Genomic DNA, 9,095 nt, shown 5'->3' with positions numbered 1-9,095 from the left:
AATTTGCGCACCACTTTTTTTGCATTTAATCATTATTTTAGGTATGAAAGGTGTGCTTTTTTGGAAAAAAATATGCCAGATCCCTCCCTGATGGGCAAGATACGTTGTGCCCAAATTTGCTGAAATTCGGTTCAGTGGTTACAGAGGAAGGGTGTTACATCCGCGCACGCAGTGGGAACATTTATATATATATAGATCCTAGAAATGTGTTGTATGTTTCCTGTTGTTACCTGTTTGGCAGAAATCCATGCCATTCATTTAAGCTTTGTTTAGAATAGTGCCTACCTTAGAACAAGTTGTTCCATGGGGAACATACTGCTATAATTAGGTCAATTCCCCTCCCATTACAACTGCATAATACCTGTGGAATGGTAGCAGTTCTTGTAAGAAGCTAACACGGGGAAAATAATAGACGAATTTCTAGCTCTTTCAAATGATCCCCATTCACCCAATTTGGCTAGATGCTAGGAAATCAGTTTATTCTTGCATAGCTGCCAAGTCTCCCGTTTTCCCCGGGAAATCCCCGTTTTTCCAGCTGTTCCTAGCTGAAAGAACGGATTTTTTTTGTTTTTTCCTGGTTTATTCTGGCATGGTGGCCATTTTGGAACTGGGCAGAGCATGCTCAGAAGCGACTTTTGATGCTGCTCTGCCCAGTTCCAAAATGGCTGCAGTGCGACTTCTGGCGCGGTGGCCATTTTGGAACTGGGCAAAGCAGCATCAAAAGTCACTTCTGAGCATGCTCCGTGCAGTTCCAAAATGGCGGCAGCGCTACTTCCAGTCTGCTATTTCCGGCCCGGTCCCTTATTTCTCTGACAGCAACTTGGCAGGTATGGCTTTGGAGGGGCCTACTACTAATGTAAACCAAAAAATATTTGGGCAGGATTGACATTATGAAATAGGAAGTTTCAAAATACTTGAATGCCCCGTTATTTGACTTGCGTTCTGTCAGATAGAACTGATCCACTAACAGATTTCTGCAAGCTGAACTGCAAGGCCTTTCTTGATTTGCATCCTCCCCTCAACTTTGTTACCATATAACTAGAAACATGTCCCTATGAGAGACCTCTCTAGTAATTTCCTGCCACAGAACAATTACCTCATGTATCGAGGTAGAATATGCTGTTTGGAATGGGGGGAAAGTGAATCGATATCACGAGCAGGTTGGCGTAAATCTTCCAAAATGGCTGCAGGTGGCCCTCCTCTAGTGCATCTGATGGACTTCTAAAGGGGGAGATAAGGTTTGGTACCATTTTGGTTTCTTCCTTGCCTTCAGGCAATCGTGGGAAGTATAAAGGCCAAATGCCTTTAACTGTGTTCTGATGGTGTTTTCCCATGAAAATCAACTGCAAGGAGCTTCCAGTTTGAGTACAGAAATGGAATGGGGAGCTGCTTCCAGCCAAAAATCACAGCCAAGTTGCTTTTCCATCAACTGGGGGCAAATATGGCTACATGCATCTCACCACCCTGTAGAGAAGCAGCAGGGGGAGGTTCTTTGAGCAGAACGATGCTGTTAAGCAGCCCCTTTCGCCACCCTTTGCTTAAACCTGCAGCCTCCCATAGCTGCTTTTCATTCTAAAAAACAAAAAAACAATTGAGTTGTTCATGCTCACTTCAGCTAAGGTGACTAGCTCCTGGTGAGATCCTGATGGGGTGGAGTGGCCACATGAGTAGCAGAAGGGACTTGTCTTGGAGAAACTGTATTTTGCAAAATAAAAAAAATTCCTTCCAGCAGCACCTTAAAGACCAACTAAGTTTTTATTTTGGTATGAGCTTTCGTGTGCATGCACACTTCTTCAGATACACTGAAATAGAAGTCCCCAGATGCTATATGTAGAGAAAGGGTGGGGAGGGGGTATCACTCAGAAGGGGGGTGGAAATGGGTGATTGACTGACTGATAGGAGCGTCTCCACCCCCATCATTCTGCCCGGACACTGAGATCCAGTGTCGAGGGCCTTTTGGCGGTTCCCTCGCTACGAGAAGCCAAGTTACAGGGAACCAGGCAGAGGGCCTTCTCGGTAGTGGCACCCACCCTGTGGAATACCCTCCCACCAGAGGTCAAAGAGAACAACAATTACCAGACCTTTAGAAGGCATCTTAAGGCAGCCCTGTTTAGGGAAGCTTTTAATGTTTGATGGATTTCTGTATTTTAATATTTTGTTGGAAGCCGCCCAGAGTGGCTGGGGGAACCTGGCCAGATGGGCGGGGTATAAATAATAAATTATTATTATTATATATGATAGCTGTTGATGACTGTAAACGACTGCAAATGGTCTTGCATGAAAAACCAAGGGGTGAGATGGCTGAAGATCGCTTTATCATGTATAATGAGATAAGAATCCAACGTCTCTGTTCAAACCAGGTCTCTCCATGGTTTTAAGCTTGGTGATAAGTTGCAATTCAGCAACTTCTCTTTCCAGTCTATTTCTGAAATTCTTTTGTAGCAAGACAGCTACTTTGAGATCTTGTATAGAATGTCCTGGGAGATCGAAGTGTTCTCCTACTGGTTTCTCTGTCTTGTAATTCCTGATGTCAGATTTATGTCCATTTTGCACTGAAGGATGGGGGATGGGTACAACACATCACTAAAGAGAAGTGGTAGAGGGAGCAGCGATTCTTCGTGCGGTCATGTTTTGTAGCTCTTGGCGGGTTAAGACAATTAGTTCAAATGGTGGGATGGAAGATTTAGGGACTCCTCCTTTTGCACCATTTGAGCACTTGGGGGGCTCCCATTATCTTATTAGGGAAGGAACCGTCTGAGCTGAAGACAGTCACCCATCAGACATGGCAGAACATATTTCAAGGGGGGAGAAAGTGGGTTTCAATCGGCCCCATAATCAGACTTCGTGTCTTTTCCATAGCTGCTTTAAAAAAAAAAGTCACTTTTTGTATAACTCGCACCTTTCCAACGTGTGCTTGCGTCTCTTAACTGCAGGCCACATATCATCTTGTTCCAGAACAAGGTCGTTTCTGAGCTCCTGCCAAAACCGTGTGCTTTTTTTTTTGGTTTTGTTTTCTGGAGTCTGCAGTCAAGATAACATTGCAGCCAAAGTCAGCATATTTTACCCCTCTCCCCACTGTAATTAGTTAATGTTCACAGCCGCCTTGAGGACATAAAGGACTTTTTAAGTACCAAGAAGTGTTGGGGTTCGCAAATCGCCTTCGCGCTTCGTTTGCTTTATCACCCCCAGAATTTAAACCACAATATTATTAGTCTTGTGTACATAAACGACACAGAAGGTGATTTCTGACATCCTGCTTAGCTCTGGAGTGAAGCATGCTATTTTAAGGAGGCTTCCCTTCTAGGTAGTTTTGATAGAGTGTGTTGAATGCTACTGCCCCCCCACCCCCACCTCCCTGCCTTTTAAATGCTGCTACTCTTTATTTTCTTCTTCTAAACAGTAACTGACCCTGCCTAATGCTCTTCTGAGGGTGATGACATTAAGGAGTCTTCTCCCTGACTAATGGGAGAGAAGTCTGTGAGGAGAGGAATTTAAAGAGACAGGCAGCTATGAAGGAGAGAGACTTGCAAAAGAGAAAAGGCAGGGAATGCATTGTTCTTATTTTATCTGTAAGCTGCCTTGAGTCCATGTCAGGGGAAAAGGTGGGGTATAAATATAAATATAATAATAGTAATAATAGTAATAATAATAATAAAGTATCAATAATAATAATAATAAAGAAGTATCAATAATAATAATAATAATAATAATAATAATAATAATAATAATAATCAATAATCATTGTTGCTTTTGGGTTTTTAGGAATAACGCTCCAAAAAAAAGCATGCAGGTGTGAGTTTTGATGACACCTCCCCCCCCCCAATTTTTTTTATTTTTAAAAACATCTAATAAGAACAAAACACTACAAATAACAAAAACCAATAAACAATAAAAACAACAACAAAAAGAAAATACAGAATTTCATAGACTTAACCTCTTGTCTAATCATTGTGATGTGACTTCCTCAGATCCTCCATACTGCGATTCACTGCTAATCCTCTTTCACAATTTCTATTTCATAGTCCTTTTATCCTGTTTTATAATTATACTTATTCTTAATTCTAAACTAAATCATTGTCTATCATATTTTCATATTTTCCTTCATCACAAAACCAATTCCTAAGCTACAACATTATTTGTATTTCAAGATCCATTTCTTACTAGTTAATCACAATACTATACTTCTTCAAATAAACTTTAAAACTCTTCCAATCTTCTTCCACCGATTTTTCTCCCTGGTCGTGAAGCCTCCCGGTCAGATCAGCTAATTCCATATATTCCAGCATTTTCATCTGCCACTCTTCCACCATTGGTGTTTCTTGAGTCTTCCAATTCTTTGCTATTAAAATTCTAGCTGCTGTTGTGGCATATAAAAAGAATGTGACATCTTTTGGAGGTATTTCTTTCCTGACTATTCCCAATAAAAAGGCCTCTGGTTTCTTTATAAAAGTGTTTTTAAACACGTTCTTCAATTCATTATAAATCTTTTCCCAGAAGTCTTTCCCCAGAAGTTTTGATGACTCCTACATCTCTTCCCAGGCTACCCCAAGACATGTTGCCACTTGAGTTGGGTAGGGCATGCCATCTCTTCCTGTCTCCTCCTCCATCTCCATCATCTCATCTGGCTGCTTTCTCACCATGGCAATGAAGGCTTTCCATTCCTCCCTCTGCTGACTAGTTCAATTTTTTAAAAAGATCAGGTGCTACCTTGGCACAGGAATTTGCAACGCCGCCGTTCTTCTGTAGCTGCCCTTAACAACAGAGTTGGCTGCCATCAAGTGAATGAAGACTGTGAGTGCCATTGGCTGGCAACAGAATGACCTGAGCGCATCTTCCATAGCCAGCAGTGCAGGATTGACCTACTAGGATTCATAATTCTCCCAGAAGAGTTTGCTAGTTAATATATAGTGATATTATAGTGGCAGGATTGCCAGCAGTCTTCCATTTACCCAGTTAGTCCAGAAGCCTCCAGAATTTTTTTGGGATGCATATCAAAATCAAAGAGAGTGATAGTGGGAATACAGGGGAACACAGCTCCGGGACTATCTTTTCCCTGACCAGGAATAACGATGTCGTCTGCCAGAGAGTCCAGGTAACTGATGGTGATTGATGGGACTCCCTTTGCTCTGGCAAGAGAATGAGGTGATAACAAAGCTGTGGCAATGGGTTGAGACATAACTACCATCGAACAAGTCAGAAAATAAGGCAGCCTGCCATTACGTGGCCTCATCTGCACTATAGGTTTATGGCAGTAGGGTGTGTTGAATTTTTCAACTTTCAACTTCCAAAAATGAGGGGTGATGAAAAGTTTTTTTAAAGGGCCCTCGCTGAAGAAAGATGGGAAAATTAAGCTTCGCTCCCTAAAATGACACGCCTTATAATAGGGCTGGATCATCCCATTTTAAACAGTCATGGCTTTTCTCAAAGAATCCTGGGAACATACCTGCCAAGTTGCTGTTGGAGAAATAAGGGACCGGGCGGAAGTAGCAGACCGGAAGTAGCGCTGCCACCATTTTGGAACTGGGCGGAGCATGCTCAGAAGTGACTTTTGATGCTGCTTTGCCCAGTTCCAAAATGGCCACCGTGCCAGAAGTTGCACTGCAGCCATTTTGGAACTGGGCAGAGCAGCATCAAAAGTCGCTTCTGAGCATGCTCCGCCCAGTTCCAAAATGGTGGCAGCGCCAGAATAAACCGGGGAAAAACAAAAAAATCAATTTTTTCAGCTTGGAACAGTTGGAAAAACTGGGATTTCCCGGGGAATACGGGAGACTTGGCAGCTATGCCTGGGAACTGTTAAGGGCACTGAGAGTTGTAGAGAGACCTCTTTTCCCTCCGCTGAGTTACAGTGGCCATGGATTTCCCACAGTGGTGTCTGGTTGAGGCTGGCAGGGTGGAAGGCAGGGCGACCAACACAAGAGCCACCGAATGCAATTATCGCTATCTGCTGTTTTCTGCATTTCCCTTCCTACCAATCTCACAATTTACTTCCCCCACATCTGCCCACTCTGTACCCAGGCGCATCTGATGAAGTGGACTATAGCAGACTGTAGCGCACAAAAGTTTACATCAAGCAAATGTGCTTGTTTGTCATTAAGGTGCCACATGAGCCTTTGTTCTTCTTGCCGTGGCTACCCTTCCCCCTTCGATATTGCTCTGAGCGGTATACCAATGGCAATTGTGGAAGGCAAGACATCCCTGTGGCTTTTAATTTCTTTTTCAACAGAAATGATCTGCTGGGTCTGTATACAAAAGAGATAAACAGAGATGTTTATTTGCCGTTGTGCAAGAGGGTCCCCAAGTCCCCCCTTACCCATGAAGTAAATCAAGTTCCTTTTCTAGAGAGCCTCTAGGCTATGCCAGAAATTCAACTGTTTTCTTCATTAAACACAGCCCAGACTGGTAGACTAATCTGCCCTATAAATAAGCAGGCTCTTTAAAAATAAATGCCACTGTACTGCATTTAGTCCTGTCAGATCACTTTGTTCAATTATTTATCGCTCTTTCTATCATCTGCGGGAGAATTTTTTTTATAGAAAAGGGAACGGGATCTCTTATTCACTGGTTATTTATAAAAACGCATCAGTTTGAAGGATTTCTGCCCCTGACAGGGCTACCAAAGGCTGGCAGAGCAACTAGCGGCACTCTGGGTTTTTAACGGAGTCTCGGAAATGAGAAGTGGGAATTAAAAAGAAGCAGAGCACTCCAGCCACCGCCTCTGTACGGCATCGCTTAGTGGATCGTGCGTTCCTCCTTGTTACCAGTGTGTGTCTCAGATCACCGCCTGGGTAGACATCTTTGAAATCCGTCACAGGGCTAGACCTACTTGGAACTCTCTTGTAATAAGAAAAGATTCTCATGACATGGAGGAAAGGAACCCTAATCCATGAAGCCTAGAAATCCAAGCAGGGGAAAAAACGGAGAGGAAAGAATGGCAACCGTGGGTGAGCAAAGGATTTCCTGGATAGGGATAAATCTTCATTTTCTTCACATTGAATGGGCATTTGCCTGGGGTGAGGGCAAAAGAAGAAAAAAAACTAGTATTTTTTTCCCCAAACCTCCACATTCTGCCCAGGCTGTTCCCCAGCCACCCCCATGCCCGGCTTGAGCATATTTGATCACAACCCTTGCCCAGGGCCTGCTCTAAAGTGAGGCAGCCGCCTCAGGCGGCAAATTCTGAGGGGCGGAAAGTGGCTAGAAAGATGTGTCATGTGGTCTGCCCTGCAGCCCTTAAGCTAGCTTGCTGCCCTAAGATGGCTGGCGCACCAATGAGGCGATCTGAGGCAACCCAACTTGGGTGGCATGTTTCTCCCACCCAACCGGGGTGAGGGCCCAGATCTGTGGTGGGGGGAGCATTGGTGCCAAAGGGTATCAGGCTGGCCCTGCCCTTGCCTGCCTGTCTGGACAGAGAGGTATATGTGAAAATGTCTGGCTCTCGTGCGGCTTCAGTGCAGCCTGCCCTACAAAGGTTGGAATAATATCCTTTGTTTCCCCCTCTTTTGCCTTGCGTCCCCAAGAAGATTGTGTGCTCCCTTTCTCTTCTGCAGTCCTGGGAGACGAGGAGGGCAGCTGCCCAAGGACCCCTCCACCCACCGGCCAATGACAGAGGCCAGAGCATGCTTTCCTTCTGGGAGTCCCCCTCTGCTTCTTCTCCAATTTGAGCACATCACGAAGGGGACGTTTAAATAATCGATTAAGGTTCCATCTCGCTGTCATTACTTATGCAGGAAGTCCCGATGCAAACCGCCTCCTTCCAGGACTGTCAACCCCTAAAGACCTTTGCTGAACAATAAATCCTATCGATTCCACAGGCAGAAGAACAACAAGGTGTGCGGAAATGGATCTCTTAAGAGGTCGGTCCACAACCAATGGAGACGAAGTGCTTGGAGTCATGCCGATTCAGGGATGGGACTGGGCAGTGATGGTGGAAGGCACACATGCCAGCTTCTAGCAAGGGACCCCCTTTGCCTGCCTCTCCGGAAGAATGCCCCAGTAAGGCTAGCCCCTTCTGTTGGGGCCAGGGAAGGAGCAACTGCCCCAAGGTTTGCTTTCCTCTTCTCTGCTGCTTGGATCAGGTGATTTTTTTAAAAAATAATAATTATAACTTGCCCTTCATCAATAAAGACACTAGGGCAGGGTACCATCCATAAAATAAGCTTAGTCCACCAAACCACAAAACAATCAACAATATATACTAGAATACGCCATCAAACTCCCCTTCATGGATCACTGCCTTGTCGTGGTGAAGGGGCTTGAATAACTCAGAGAAGCTATGAGCTATGCCATGCAGGGCCACCCAAGATGGACAGGTCATAGTGGAGAGTTCTGACCAAATGTGATCCACCTGGAGAAGGAACTGGCAAGCCACTCCAGTATCCCTGCCAAGAAAACTCCATGGACAAAGACAACAGGCATATAAAAGTTATGACGCTGGAAGATGAGCCCCTCAGGTCGGAAGGCGTCCAACATGCTGCTGAGGAAGAGCGGAGGACAAGTACAAGTAGATTCAGAGCTGATGAAGCGGCTGGGCCAAAGCCGAAAGGACGCTCAGTTGCGGATATGCCTGGAAGCGAAAGGAAAGTCCGATGCTGTAAAGAAAAATATTGCATAGGAACCTGGAATGTAAGAACCATGAATAATGGTAAGCTGGATGTGGTGAAAAATGAGATGGCAAGAATAAATATTGACATCCTGGGCATCAGTGAACTAAAATGGAAGGGAATGGGCGAATTCAGTTCGGATGAAGAGAAGAATCCTTGGAAAAGACCCTGATGTTGGGAAAGATTGAGGGCACTAGGAGAAGGGGATGACAGAGGACGAGATGGTTGGACAGTGTTCTCGAAGCTACGAACATGAGTTTGACCAAACTGCGGGAGGCAGTGCAAGACAGGAGTGCCTGGCGTGCTCTGGTCCATGGGGTCATGAAGAGTCGGACACGACTGAACGACTAAACAACAACAACAACGCCATCAAACTAATGCAGTGGTTAAGGACAACAGAGCAAGCCATTCCTTCTGCTATTGTTATTGGTTAGATTGTGGGTACTGCAGGGATTGCTTTTTTCTTTTTTATACAATTTGGCTAGAGGCCTAGGCCAG

The sequence above is a fragment of the Zootoca vivipara genome, chromosome 1, assembly GCF_965207765.1.
Source record: "Zootoca vivipara chromosome 1, rZooViv2.hap1.1, whole genome shotgun sequence".
Lineage (NCBI taxonomy): Eukaryota > Metazoa > Chordata > Lepidosauria > Squamata > Lacertidae > Zootoca > Zootoca vivipara.
This window is presented reverse-complemented; position numbering follows the sequence as displayed.